Raw genomic sequence first — 15873 nt, forward strand, 5'->3', positions numbered from 1 at the left:
ATGTATCTAGAAATTTCAATGGCACAAATCGTCATGATTAATAATGATAATAAATCGCCGCCATTATGATAGTCATTTAGCGATAGTCAGAAATAATAGACTGAAGGAGGATTTTTTTTTGAAGTACAATGTTTCGACTATTACAACTTGCGTGTATTATTTATGAATCACTCAGCACTTGAATTATAAAGCTAGTTGGAAAATTGCTGCATGGGAACTAAGATAATGTCATCACATGGAAGAAATCATGTTTAAAAAAATGTTGACAAGACACGCTACACTCGAACAGCAGAGTGAACGAAAGCAGAGTGATGACAGCTTTCAGTTTTGAACAAATAGTCTCTTTCCGTGTAATTCAAATCAAGTAAACGATCTGTCAAATTCACATCCATCATTTGAGGTAACATTTTTTAGTTGTTACGATGAAATTTCTATGAAACTGGCAACCGTTTAATCACACCGTTAGCGTAACCATAACTACGGATGTGCAATTGAATTATACGAAAAAAGACTGCGGGTGTCAAAGTTAATTGAATTTGATTTCTCGTACCATTCAATTTATGATAGGAGAAATTTCACAAATAAATAATTTCAAACAACAAATCGAATAACTATGTTTGCATACAACCAGATGAAAGAGTGAGAAAGAAAATTTTGCAACTCTTGTAACTTTTTTTTTTTTTCCTTTATTGATATTCCATATACATAATTACATACACAAGACAAATGACAAGGCCAAAATCGGTACGAACCATTGCGAGGCCGTGGGACAGTTGGACACTAGACAAATATATATATTTAAGCTAAAGAGTTAATTAAATCAATTCATTATTTTTTGTAAAGATTATAACTTGATCTTCGCTTTAGTCAGAAATTCATTGATTCTACTCATGTAGAAAACATCATTGTTGGAAACGACGTCTCTCACAGGAATTCCAGGTTTCCTACCGTTTCGTAAAATAGCTTCTGTTAGGATTTTGCGCTCGTTTGTGTAATGGCTGCAATACCACAGTACGTGATCAACATCTTGATAGTTTTCGCTGCAAGTACACATATTTGACTCGACTACGTTGATTCTGTAAAGATGATAGTTTAGAGTATAATGATTGGACATGATTCTGCTCATGTTTCGAATAAATTGTCTGGTACATTCGATACCGTAAAACCAAGGGTTAATTTTCACTTTAGGTAATATAGAGTAGCACAGCCTTCCTAAATCGCTTGTGTCCCATGATAACTGCCAAGTTTCCATGGCCTGTCTTCGGATTATCGTTCTGTACTCGTCACCGTGGATACCTCTTAATAACACGTTTCTTGTACTAGTCCCACTTTTTGCAAGGGAATCCGCTATCTCATTACCTGTTACTCTGCAATGAGCCGGAACCCATAAAAAAGTCAAATGAATATCTGAACTATCAAGCATTCGGATGGCTTCTTTGATTTCGTAAAGTGCAATTGGGTTATGATATTCGAGACTGATAGCTCTGAGTGCTTCCAGCGCACTCAGGCTATCTGCACATATAACATACCTTCCAGAAGGGTAGTCTTGTAATAAGCGACAAGTATTTAAGATAGCAATGGTTTCAGCGATGAAAATCGAGCAAGGATTCAGTAATTTATAAGACAATTGTGTATTTTTTTCGAAAATGCCGATTCCTGCACCGGTGTCCGTAAGCGAGCCATCAGTATAGAAAACTTTGCTCGGTTTGTATGATTTCAGCTTACTTTCTACAATACTTTGGGCAATGAGAGGTAGATGTGTTTTTGGAATGTCTTTGAGTTCTTCGACTAGAGAGGTATCAATATTGGGGACGTAGCAAATAGTTTCGATTTCAAAATCAAAGTAATTTCTATTCGGTGGGAGTGCAGTTTCGATTGTTATACAAATTTTATACGAGTGTAGGAATCGAGAATCTGGTTTTAAGGAAAACAGTTCATCCAATGAGGTAACAACGGGGTGACGACTTAGAAAGCAACCAATCAAAAATCTGCATTCTAGTTCTTGAAATCGGATACTGAGAGGGGGTATACCGCACATAACCTCTAGTGATTTTATGTGCGTTGAGTTCATACTTCCCAGACTGAGTCTCAAGCAGCGGTTTTGAATGCGATGAAGTTTATCCATATGTGTTTTTGCTGCAGAACTAAACACGTGGCAACTGTATTCTATAACAGATCGAATGATTGTCTTATAGAGTGTCAAAAGTGTTGTTGGATGCGCACCCCACCATGTTCCTGTAATCATTTTCATGAAGTTTAACCGTTTCTGACACTTTCGGACCACGTATTCAATATGTGTTCTCCATCTACATTTTTGATCAAACCACAAACCCAAATATTTTACAGTCGTGACTTGGGGAAGTGTTTGGTAGTTTAATGTTAATTTCATTTCGGTAGGATTATGCTTGTTCGAAAACACCATTACTTCCGTTTTGGTAGCTGAAAAAGTTAAACCAGATGAGCCGGCCCAAGAAGATAAAGAATTCAGTGAAGTTTGGAGAAGCATCCGGGAATGGTTTGAGTCTTTTCCTCTGCTCCAAATAACTGCGTCGTCCGCCAACTGTACGAGTACACAATCCTTATGTACAAGATTGTCGATATCGTTCACGTATATGTTATATAAAATAGGACTAAGACAAGATCCTTGAGGTAACCCAAAAAAGCTTTTTTTAGTTAGTCGTAGTGAATTGTTTAAATAAAAATTCATTTCTTTTGTTTCGTTCAGGTTGAATAGGAAATTAGAAAGTGTTACCGGAACATGAAGACTGAGTAGTTTTTTATACAAAATGTCTATGAGTACAGAATCGTATGCACCTTGAATATCTAAAAACACAGCATATAGTTCTTCGTGACGCTTGAAAGCTAGCTGTATGTCTGTCGCTAGATGAGATAAGCAGTGCTGTGTACCTCTCCCGCGCCTAAATCCGTACTGAGTGTTAGACAAAACTTTATTCTTTTCTACCCATAGGTCCATACGGTTCAGTATCATTCTTTCTATTGTTTTTCTTGGACACGATAGTAAGCATATCGGACGGTACGAATCGGGTGATGACGGGTCTTTATGTGGTTTAGGAATCGCCACAGTTTTTACCCTTTTCCACTCTTCAGGCACTTTATTCATTTTAACGAACTCGTTAAACAGCTCCACTAGTAACATTTTTGTAGATTCTGGGAGATTTTTTAATACCAGAAATTTTATTCCATCTATCCCGGGAGTGGTGTTGTCGCACTGCGACAACGCGAGATTGAACTCATTTAAAGTAAACGGTCTCGCAAGCTCTTTGTCTGTCTGAGGATCATCTGTTGATTTCAACTTAACCAAGTTAGGAGCGAAAGGTGGGCAAATTTTATCCGCGAATGAGTCTATCCAGTTTTCTGTATACACGTTTATTGATTGCGATTGCATTTCACAATTACGTAGCCTTTTAGCAACGGTCCACAAAGCGGATACAGAAGTATCTCTGCTCAGGCCCTGAACGAAATTTATTAAAAATTCACGTTTTTTTCTCTTAGTAATTCTGGAGAATAATGCTTCTTGTCGTCTATATTCAAGAAAATCACTAATTAGTCCAGTTGAACGAAATACTTTAAATGCATTACACTTATTAGATTTAGCTTGCGAGCAATCGTTATCCCACCAATTATTCGGGGGATATTTGCTTCTCACATATTGAGCGATTGGTTTAGTTTGACAAAGCTTTAACGAGTTGTGAATGGAGGTAATCAGATCGGTATACTTCCGAACAGGATCCAAATAACTATTTGATTGATGTGTGAATACAGAAAGCTGTTCAGAAAATTTTTGCCAATCAACGTTTTTGGTTAAGTCATGGGATTTCATACTGTGAACGAGGTGTTCCGAATGGAAAACATTGTAGGATAATGGGTAAGTGATCACTTCCCATAGGATCATTCAGTGTTTCCCATCGACAACAGAGAGCGATAGAAGATGAGGCAAGCGATACATCGATGCTTGAATTACTATTTGGAGGACATGCGATTCTTGTCATCTCCCCCGTGTTCAAAATACTCAATCGGAAATTATCTACTATATCGTAAATTACTTTTGAGCGATTATCGTCGATCATGTTTCCCCATGCGGTTCCTTTTGAATTTAAGTCTCCTAAAATGAAATATGGCTCGGGCAGATGCATTACCAACTTCTGCAACTGTTGATATGTGATAGTACAATTATTCGGTAAGTATACTGACATAATAGCAAACTTAAATCCTCTGTAACTGATCGCACATGCAACGCATTCGATGGGATTAATTTCTGGAAGATCGATTCTATGATATTCTATTCTCTTGCGAACACCTATCATAACACCTCCATATGGTTCTTTGCGTTCTTTGCGAATGAGGTTATAATTTGGAATACTGAATTCACTACCCTCAGATAGCCACGTTTCTGATAGAGTGAACACTAATACATCTATCTCTCTGAGAGTGGATTGAAAGATATCTTTTTTAGGTTTTAGGCTTCTACAATTCCATTGTAGCAAAGAGAGTGTCATTTTTTCTCGCTTTTCAGACATTGATCTGAAAGAATAAATTAAGGAGCGGCCATTTTACACAAAGTGATTTCACTAGGGGGGTCAACGTTGGAATGAGTGCTTCTATTAAAGTAACCCACTGAGTGTCTAGACTAAGAAATTGACTTATAAGCCTTGTCACTTTCACTAGCGCATTATGAATGTGGTTATCAGTGGAACTCGCATCAGGTTGTTTCCTAAATCCAGGCACGTCAGGTGTTGGAGGAAGCCCCGGCCACTTGCTGGAAGATGATTTGGGAAGGGTTGGAGATGGTTGTTTGTGCTTGCTGGGAATTGTCTCACCTCGCTTACGAGGAAGTGTCAGAGTTGCTGAGAGTTGTTTTTTACGTTTTGGAGGGATAGCGCAGCTACAACTAGTCCCTATTCCCGACTGTGGACCATTATCGTCAATGCCCGCGAGGGCACTGAAGGAGTTGGAGGTTGAGGTCACATCCTCATTTGAGCGGACCAAATCTGCATAACTAAACTTGCTACGCGCTATTATTTTTTGACGTGCCCTTTGCTTACGCTCAATGTAAATCGGGCACAAATTGATCGATTCGTGTTGTCTCTCACAGTGAATACAGGCTTGCATTATAGACTTGCATGTGTCAGTATTATGATCTTCTTGGCATTTACCGCACTTTTCCTGTTTAGCACAATACTTAGAAGTGTGCCCAAAAGACTGGCAACGACTGCATTGCATGACCTTTGGTGTATATAAACGAACGGGAATCAGAACATTATCCACGTTAAGAAAGTCTGGTAACGCTGTACCAGAGAATGTAACACGTACTGCTCTACCTGGCACGAATTCAATGGATTGCTCACTATAAGATTTGACCTTGAGACGTTCGCAATCAAGAATCTCAACTTTCGGAAGGATGCTTTTTTTGAACTGCCCCGCGCCTCGGCTTAGCACACTTTTTACATCAAGAACCTCGTCATAAACAACTCCAGAGATTTCTACAAGCTCGCATGGAATATATACACGATAAGAAGCTGTAAGTGATGCATTTGATACAACATCGTTGGCGTCACTCCGTTCCCCAAATACAGTTTTCAGTTTGGACAGGCTAACCTTCTTAACCTCTTTAATAGAGTTGTATGTTCGATGAAGAATGTCGGAGATGTTTAGCACGTTTAGAGGGATATCGCGTTTACGGAGATAAACTATATATGGACCTTTGGCCGATGGGGGATAAAGCTTTGTTCTAATTGCGCACGGAGCTTTATCACTTTCTTCCATACTCTCAGAATCACTTGAAGAATCCATTGGGTTTTCGGTATCGTTTTGCCCCCCTTCGGCCATTTTGAAAATGGCGAAGAAGAGCACGTGTAAATGTTCGAACGAGATTCACAAATATGACCGTCAGAACTGAATCTAATTAATTTGAACCAAGATACTTAGCTGTTAATAATACACGCCTGCCAGTAAGAAATTGTGTTCGAAACAAAGACTTCAATATCACTCCTCTGACTACAACTACGATCAGTGTTTCTTAATAGCAAGCCAAGCTCACGTCTGCTTCTTACGAAGGATGAAGAGAAACTGAACTCTTGTAACTTAAATGAAAAACAAAACTACAGCAAAACTAAGCAAAGCAACAACAAAGCTAAAGTAGCATTAAAGAAAACTAAAGCAAAACTGAAGCAAACTAAAGCGAGACAACAGCAAATCTAAAACAATGCTAGAGCAAAACCAAAGTCAAATTTAAGCTGAATTATTATTATTATTATTATTATTATTATTATTATTATTAATATTGGTTTATTTATATCCGGCTTTAACCAAGTTACGGCATTTCACTAAAACAAAACCAAACTAATACTAGAGCCACACTACAGGAGCACTAAAAAAAAAAGTTACGCTAATCTAGATCTTTAACTAATGCAAAATTTAAGTAAAATTAGAGTAAAATCGGAGCAAAACCAAAGGAGAACTAAAGCAGAACTAAATGTAAACTAAATTCAAACTAAACTAAAGCAAAGATGGAGCATCAAGCTAGAGCAAAACCAAAGCGAAACTAAAAGAAATCTAAAGCAAAACTAAAGTAAAATTAATGCAAAACTAGAGCGAAATTACAGCAAAACTAGAAAAAAATTAGACCAACCTAGCGCAAAACTATAGGAAAACTAGAGATAAACTAAAGCAAAACTAAACAAAACTAAAGCAGAGGTTAAGCAAAACTAGAAAAAAAAACATCAGAACAAAATTAAAGGAAAACTAAAGCAGAACTAAACGTGAACTAAAGTCAAGTGAGACCAAAACTAAAGCAAAATTAGAGAAAAACTAGAGCTAAGCAAGAGCAAAACTAGAGCAGAACTACAGCAAAAACAAGAAAAAAATGTTAAGCTAAACTAGAGCAAAACTAAAACGAATTTAAAACAAAATTAGAGTCAAACTAAATCACAAACAAAGCAAAACTGAAGTTACATATTTTAAAAATAAAGAAGAAGAAGAAGAAGAAGAAGAAGAAAAAAACTAAAGCAAAGCTATGCAAACAAAAACAAACGCGAAACTAGGGAAAAACTTAAGCTCATCTTAAGTAAAACTCCAACAAAACCAGAGAAGAATCAGAGCAAAACTGAAGCCAAACTATAGGAAAACCAGAGCTAAGGTGGAGAAAATACTACAGCAAAACTGAAGAGCAAAGCTAAAGCAAAACTAAAGCAAATCTAAAGCAAAGCTTAAACAAAACTAAAGCACGGGGGACGGGTATAGCGTGATGCCTTTCACGCAGCCCGCCTGGGTTCGATTCCCAACACCGCACATAGGGTCAGAAAGTTTTTCTGGCCCGAAGAGGCGAATGACATTAATGTTAAAACCTCTTTAATTGAAACAAAAAAAAAATACTGGAGCAAAAGCAAAGCAAAGCGTAAGAAAAGTTAAATCAAAGCTGAAGCTGAAGTAAAATTAGAGCTAAACCAAAGCAATATTAGGGGAAAGCTTAAGCTAATTGATAGCAAAACTAAATTAGAGTAAAACAAAAGCAAAACTAAAACAAAGTTTTAGCCAAACTAGAGTAAAATGCGATAAAGTGTGAAGCAAAAACAGAGCAAAGCTAATGAAAAATCAAAGCAATACTGAAGCAAAAGTAAAGCTACACTAAATATAAATTAATGGAAAACCTAGATAAAAACTCGGTCAATGCTAGAGCAAAACTAAAGCAAAACTATAAGAAACCAAAACTTAAATCGAATTAGAGCAAAACTAAAGCCATACTAGAACAAACCCAAAGTAAAATTAAATTTACTTTGGTTTTGCTCTAGTTTGGCTTTAGTTTACTTAATTGAAAACCCAAACTTAAATATAACTTGAGTAAAACTAAAGTAAAACTATAGCAAAACCAAAGGAAAACTATAGCAAAGCTAAAACAATACTTAAACAGAACTAAAGTAAAGCTAAAGCAATACTAGAGAAAAACTGAAGCTGAATTAGAACAAAACTAAAGTAAAATTAAAGCAAAGTTAGCGTAAAACCAGAGCAACACTCAAGCAAACTCTAAGCCACACTAAAATAAAACTTAAGCAATACAAAAGTAAAACTGAAGGAGAAATGAAGTAATAATCAATTCTAGAGTAAAACTAGAGCGAAGTTTAAGCAAATCGAAAGCAAAATTAAAGCTACACTAAATGTAAACTAACGAAAAACTAAAACAAAACTAAAGAAAAACAAAAGTAAAACCAAAGCAGAACAAAAGCAGAACTAAAATAAAACTGTAGTAAAACTAAAGCAAAGTTTAAGCAAAACTAAAACAAAACTAAAGGAAATCTAAAGCAAAGCTAAATCAGAACTAAAGTAAAGCTAAAGAAAAACTTGAACAAAACTGAAACAAATCTAAAGCTGAATATACACGAACCTAATGCAGCTACACTGAAGCAGAATTAGAGGAAAAACTGAAGCTTAGTTTTAGTAAAACTACAGCAAAATTTAAGATAAATTAGCGCAAAACCAAAAATGGAGAAAAACTAAAGTAAAATAAGAGCAAACCGAAATCAATGTCAAAACAAAAATTACGTTAAACTAATGCAGAACTAAAGTTAAACTACAGTAAAACTAAAGCCCAACTAGAGCAAAACCAAAAGAAAACTTAAGTAAAACTAATGTAGAATTTTAATAAAACTTGAGTAAAACAAAAGCAAAGCTGAAGTAAAATTAGAACAAAACTAAAGCAAAACAATACCAAAACTAAAACAATACTAAAAAAACTTGCACAGAGCTAGAGCAAAACTTCAGCAAAACTAGAGGAAAACTGAAGCCAGTAAATTAAAGTAAAATTAGAGAAAACCAAATCAAATCAAAATTTAAGCAAAACAAAAGTAAAAGTGAATCTAAACAACAGCAAAACTAAAAGAAAGCTAAAGCAAAACTAATTTAAAACTAAAACAAAATTTAAGAAAAACTTAAGCCATACTAAAGTAAAACTAAAGCGGAAATAAAGTAATACTCCAGCAAAACTAGAGCATATCCTGAACAAAACTAAAGAAAAACTAAAGTAAACCCAAACCAAAGCTTAAAAATGTCGGAGCAAAACTGAGGAAGAACTAAAGCAATTCTAGAGCAAAAATTGAGCTGAACTAAGGCAAAACTAAAGTAAAACCAAAGCAGAACTAAAATAAAACTGTAGGAAATCTAAAGCAAAGCTAAATCAGAACTAAAGTAAAGCTAATGAAAAACTTGAGCAAAATTCGAACAAAACTAAAGCTGAACATGAACGAACCTAATGCAAAATTAGCGCTAAACTGAAGGAAATCTGAAGCTAAGTTGGAGTAAAACTACAGCAAAATTAAAGATAAATCAGATCAAAACCAAGAAAAAGCTAAAGCAAAGCTGAAGTAAAATTAGAACAATACAGAAGGAAAACTAAATCAAAACTAAAACAATACTAAAAGAAAACTAAACTAAAAGAAAACTAAAAAAGTTTGAACAAAGCTAGAGCAAAACTTAAGCAAAACTAGAAGAAAACTGAAGTCAAATTAGAGTAAAATTGAAACAAAATTAAAGCAAAATCAAAGCCAAAACAGAAGCAAAACTGAAGCAAAATTTATAAAAAAAAACTTCAGCAATACTAAAGTAAAACTAAAGCAGTAATAAAGTAATACTCAAGCAAAACTAGAGCATGTCCTGAACAAAACTAAAGTAAAACCAAAGCAAAACTGAAACAGAACTACAGCAATTCTAGAGCAAAATTTATGTTAATCCAAGACAAAACTAAAGGAAAACAAAAGCAAAGCTAAATTATTTCCAGAGCAAAATTTATGTTGAACTAAAGGAAAACTAAGGCAAAACTGAAACAAAACCAGAGTAAAACTAAAGCAATGCTAAAGCAAAACTAGATCAAAATTCAAGTTATATTAGAGCAAAACTAAAGGAAAACTGAAGCAAAGTTAAAACAAGGCTGCAGCAAAACAAGAGCAAATATAAAGACATGTTAGAGCAAAATTTAACCTAAACTAAAGCAAAACTTAAACATGACAGAAGTGAAACCAAAACAGGACTACAATAAAACTTAAGTAAAACTAAAGCAAAACTAGAGCAAAACCAAATGAGCACTAAAGCAAAGCTAGAGTAAGACTAGAGTAAAAGTAAGGGAAGACTAAAGCAAAACTAGAGCAAAACCAAAGCAAAACTGAAGAAAAGTTAAAACGAAGCTGGATTAAAACAAGAGCCAAATTAAAGCAATGCTAGAGAAAAACTAGAACAAACTTTAAGCTAAACTGAAGCAAAACTAAAGGAAACTGAAGCAAAACTAAAAAAACTAAAACCACACTGAAGCCAAACTTAAACAAAACAACCAAACCAAAGCAGAACTTCAACTGAACTTAAGCAAACCTAAAGCAGATCTAGAGCAAAACTAGAGCAAAATTAGCAAAACTAGAGCAAAAAGCTTGAGTTAAACTGAAGCAAAATTAAAGTAGAGTTAACGCAAAATCAAGATTAGAGCAAAATTTATGCTAGACTAAAGGAAAACTAAAACAAAACTAGAGTAAAGCTATAACAAAGCTGGATAAAAACCAATGCTGAAATAAAGTAAAACTAAAGCAAAACTTAACTAAAGCAATAGTACAATTTAAGCGAAACTAGAGTAAATCATAGCAAAACTTAAATTAAATAAGAATAAAAATAAAACACAATTCAAGCTAAACTAAAATGAAAATAGAGCAAAACTACAGCAATGCTGAAGCAATACTAAAACAAAACTATAGCAAAGCTACAGCAATACAAAACTATAGCACAGCTAAAACAATACAAAAACAGAACTAAAGTAAAACTAGAACAAAACTAGAGCCAAACAATTTTAAAACTAGGTCCAAACAATATCAAAACTAGAGTAAAACTTAAGCAAAATCAAAGCGAAACTAAATCAAACCTAAAGCAACATTATAACAAAACTGAAGCAAAACCAAAGCAAAGCAAAACTAGAACAAAAGCCAAAATTTAGGACAGCTAAGAAAATATTCAAACAGAACTGAAGTAAAACTAAAGTAAATCTAGAGCCAAACAATATCAAAACTAGAGTAAAACCTAAAACAAAATTAAATCAAAACTGAAGCAAAACCAAGGCAATAGTATAAAAAAACTAAAGCAAAACTTTAAACTAGAGTAGCCTTAAAGCAAAGCTAAAGTAAAACTGAAACAAAAATAAAACCAAACATAAGCAAAACTAAAGTAAAACTTGAGCAAAACTAAATAAAACTAAAGACAAACTAAAGCAAAACTAAAGTAAAGCTAAATCAAAGTTAAAGCAAAGCTAAAACTACACTAGAACAGAACTTAAGTTAAACTTGAGCAAAACTAGAGCAAAAGCAAAGCAAAACAATACTAAAATAGAACTATAGTAAAACTATTGCGAAACTAGAGCAAAACGAGGGCAAAACTAAAGTAAAGCTAAGTAGAAGCTATATTAAATGTAAAGTTAAACTGAATCCAAATTAGAGCAAAACTACAGAAAACCCAAAGTAAAATTGAAGGAAAACTGAGACTAAATGATCGAAAAAGTAAAGAAAAACTAACACTGAATTAGAGTAAAATTAAAGCAACACTGAAAAAAAATAATGTTAAGCTAGAGTAAAACTCGAAAGAGATGAAAGCAAAATTTGAGCAAAAGTAAAGCTACACTAAATGTAAGCTGAAGAAGAACTGGAACAAAACTTAATTAATGCTAGTGCAAAACTGAAATAAAATTCAAGGTAAACTAAAGCAAAACTATTTGAAAACTAAAGTAAAATTAAAGCTAAGCCAAAACGAAACTATAGCAAAACTAAATCAAAACTAGAACAAAATTTAAGCTAAACAAAAGCGAAACTAAAGCAAAAATAGATCAAAGTCGATGCAAACCTAGAGCAGAACCAAAACAAAACTAGAAAATCAAAGCAATACTAAAGTAAAACTAAAGCAGGTATAAAGAAATAATCAAGCAAAACTAGAACAAATCTTGAGCAATACTAAAGCAAAAACTGAAGTAAAATCAAAACAAACTAAAGTAAAGCTAAAAGAAAGTCGGAACAAAACTGAAGCAGAATTAAAGCTAAACTAGAGTTAAACTAAAGCAATTCTATATCAAAACTGGAGCTAATCTATGGCAAAACTGAAGGAAAATTAAAGTTAAACCAAGGCGGAACTAAAATAAAACTGCAGTAAAACTAAAGCAAAGCTTAAGCAAAACTAGAGCAAAACCAAAGAAACAAAATAGCAAAGCTTAAGGAATACTGAAACAGAACTAAAGTAAAGAAAAATATGAACTAAACTTGAGAAAAACTAAAGCAAAACTAGAGGAAAACTTATTCGTAATTAGAGTAAAGCTAATGCAAAATTAAAGCAAAAATAGAGTAAAACCAAAGCAAAACTTTAGGCAAACTAAAGCAAAACTAATACAAAACAAAAGCAAAACTTAAGAATAACTTAAGTAATACTAAAGTAATTCTTAAGTAAAACTAAAGCAGAAAAAAAGTAATACTCAAGCCAAACTAAAAGCAAAAGATGAGTAAAACTGAAGCAAAGTTTCTATAAAGCCGCAGCAAAAATGAAGCAGAACTAAAGCAAGACTAGACCAAAACTTAAGCAATTATAGAGCAAATTCTGAGCAAAATTTATGCTAAACTAACCCAAAAGTGAAAGAAAACAAAAGCAAAACGGTATTCAAACTTGAGGAAACCCAAATCAAAACCAAAGCAATACAAAAGCAAAACTGAAGCAATACTAAAACAAAACTAAAGCAATGCTAGAACGGAACTAAGCTAAACTAAAGGAAAACTAGAACAAAATTTAAGCTAAACAAAAGCGAAACTAAAGCATAAATAGATCAAAGTCAATGCAAACCTAGAGCAGAACCAAAACAAAACTAGAAAATCGAAGCAATACTAAAGTAAAACTAAAGCTGGTATAAAGAAATAATCAAGCAAAACTAGAACAAATCTTGAGCAATACTAAAGCAAAAACTGAAGTAAAATCAAAACAAACTAAAGTAAAGCTAAAAGAAAGTCGGAACAAAACTGAAGCAGAATTAAAGCTAAACTAGAGTTAAACTAAAGCAATTCTATATCAAAACTGGAGCTAATCTATGGCAAAACTGAAGGAAAATTAAAGTTAAACCAAGGCGGAACTAAAATAAAACTGCAGTAAAACTAAAGCAAAGCTTAAGCAAAACTAGAGCAAAACCAAAGAAACAAAATAGCAAAGCTTAAGGAATACTGAAACAGAACTAAAGTAAAGAAAAATATGAACTAAACTTGAGAAAAACTAAAGCAAAACTAGAGGAAAACTTATTCGTAATTAGAGTAAAGCTAATGCAAAATTAAAGCAAAAATAGAGTAAAACCAAAGCAAAACTTTAGGCAAACTAAAGCAAAACTAATACAAAACAAAAGCAAAACTTAAGAATAACTTAAGTAATACTAAAGTAATTCTTAAGTAAAACTAAAGCAGAAAAAAAGTAATACTCAAGCCAAACTAAAAGCAAATGATGAGTAAAACTGAAGCAAAGTTTCTATAAAGCCGCAGCAAAAATGAAGCAGAACTAAAGCAAGACTAGACCAAAACTTAAGCAATTATAGAGCAAATTCTGAGCAAAATTTATGCTAAACTAACCCAAAAGTGAAAGAAAACAAAAGCAAAACGGTATTCAAACTTGAGGAAACCCAAATCAAAACCAAAGCAATACAAAAGCAAAACTGAAGCAATACTAAAACAAAACTAAATCAAAACTAGAACAAAATTTAAGCTAAACAAAAGCGAAACTAAAGCATAAATAGATCAAAGTCAATGCAAACCTAGAGCAGAACCAAAACAAAACTAGAAAATCAAAGCAATACTAAAGTAAAACTAAAGCAGGTATAAAGAAATAATCAAGCAAAACTAGAACAAATCTTGAGCAATACTAAAGCAAAAACTGAAGTAAAACCAAAACAAACTAAAGTAAAGCTAAAAGAAAGTCGGAACAAAATTGAAGCAGAATTAAAGCTAAACTAGAGTTAAATTAAAACAATTCTATATCAAAACTGGAGCTAATCTATGACAAAACTAAATGAAACTAAAAGTTAAACCAAAGCGGAAATCAAATATAACTGGAGTAAAACTAAAGCAAAGCTTAAGCAAAACTAGAGCAAAACCAAAGAAACAAAGCTTAAGGAATACTGAAACAGAACTAAAGTAAAGAAAAATATGAACTAAACTTGAGAAAAACTAAAGCAAAACTAGAGGAAAACTTATTCGAAATTAGAGTAAAGCTAATGCAAAATTAAAGCAAAAATAGAGTAAAACCAAAGCGAAACTTTAGGCAAACTAAAGCAAAACTAATACAAAACTAAAGCAAAACTTAAGGATAACTTAAGTAATACTTAAGTAATCCTTGAGTAAAACTAAAACAGGAAAAAAGTAATACTCAAGCCAAACTAAAGCAAATTATGAGCAAAATTGGAGCGAAGCTTCTAAAAAGCCGCAGCAAAAATGAAGTAGAACTAAAGCAAAACTAGACCAAAACTAAAGCAATTCTAGAGCAAATTTAGAGCAAAATTTATGCTAAACTAAGGCAAAAGTGAAGAAAAACAAAAGCAAACCGTAATTCAAACTTGAGAAAAACCAAAGCAAAACTAAATCAATACTATTGTTTTAGTAGACTAGACCGAAATTAAGCTAAACTAAAGAAAAACTAAATCGAAACTAGAACAAAATTTAAGTTAAACAAAAGTGAAACTAAAGTAAAAATAGAGCAAAATCATTGAAAACCTAGAGTAGAACCAAAACAAAACTAATTGAAGACTGCGATCAACAATGAAAACAAGGAAACAGAAACCTCTCACAACTCCAACGATGTAGCAATGGATGATATGAGCAACGGACAAAATGACCTCCAATCTTCGCTAGAAGGAAATGGAAGCTCCTCTCCCCCTAGAAGAAGGGTGACAACGAGATCCAACAATAAAAAAATAATTTTATGTAACAAAAACATGGGTAAATCGGCCACGTAAAGCTATACGCAAACTGACCTGAATAAAAATTGTTATAAAAAAAACTAATTGAAAATTAAAGCAATACTAAAGTAAAACTAAAGCAGAAATAAAGAAATACTCAAGCAAAACTAGAACAAATCTTGAGCAATACTAAAGCTGAACTAGTGTTAAACTAAATCAATTCTCTATCAAAACTGGAGCTAATCTAAGGCAAAACTGAAGGAAAATAAAAGTTAAACCAAAGCAGATCTGAAATGAAACTGGAGTAAAACTAAAGCAAAGTTTGAGCAAAACCAAACGCAAACCTAGAGGAAAACTTGTTCCAAATTTGAGTAAAACTAATGCAAAATTAGAGCAAAAATAGAGTAAACCAAAGCAAAACTTTAGGCAAACTAAAGCAAAACCAATACAAAACTAAAGTAAAACTTAAGTAAAACTAAAGCAGAAAAAAAGTGATGATCAAGCTAAACTAGAGCAAATGATGAGCAAAACTGAAGCAAAGCTTCTAAAAAGCCGCAGCAAAACCGAAGTAGAACTGAATTAAAATCAGACCAAAACTAAATCAATCAAAACTGAAACAGAACTAAAGCAAAACTAGACCAAAACTAAAGCAATTCTAGAGCAAATTTAGAGCAAAATTTATGCTAAACTAAGCAAAAGTGAAGGAAAACAAAAGTTAAACGTAATTCAAAGTCGAGAAATACCAAAGTAAAACTAAATCAATACTAAAACAATACTGAAGCAATGCTAGAACGAAATTAAGCTAGACTGAAGGAAAACTAAATCAAAACTTAAACATAACAGAAGTGAAATCAAAGTAGAACTACAGTTATACAAAATAAAAGCAAAGCTGTTGAAAAGTTCAAACAATATGCAAGCATAACTGA

The 15873-nt window shown here is 33.1% G+C and overlaps 1 protein-coding gene across 1 annotated transcript in view; it reads right to left on the minus strand.

Moving 5' to 3' along the window:
• The window catches only part of LOC131432724 (myosin-G heavy chain), a 311040-nt gene that overhangs the window by 254621 nt on the left and 40546 nt on the right, over positions 1-15873 (minus strand). The gene's annotated exons all lie outside the window — the stretch shown is intronic.

Source organism: Malaya genurostris, chromosome 2 (genome assembly GCF_030247185.1).
Source record: "Malaya genurostris strain Urasoe2022 chromosome 2, Malgen_1.1, whole genome shotgun sequence".
NCBI lineage: Eukaryota > Metazoa > Arthropoda > Insecta > Diptera > Culicidae > Malaya > Malaya genurostris.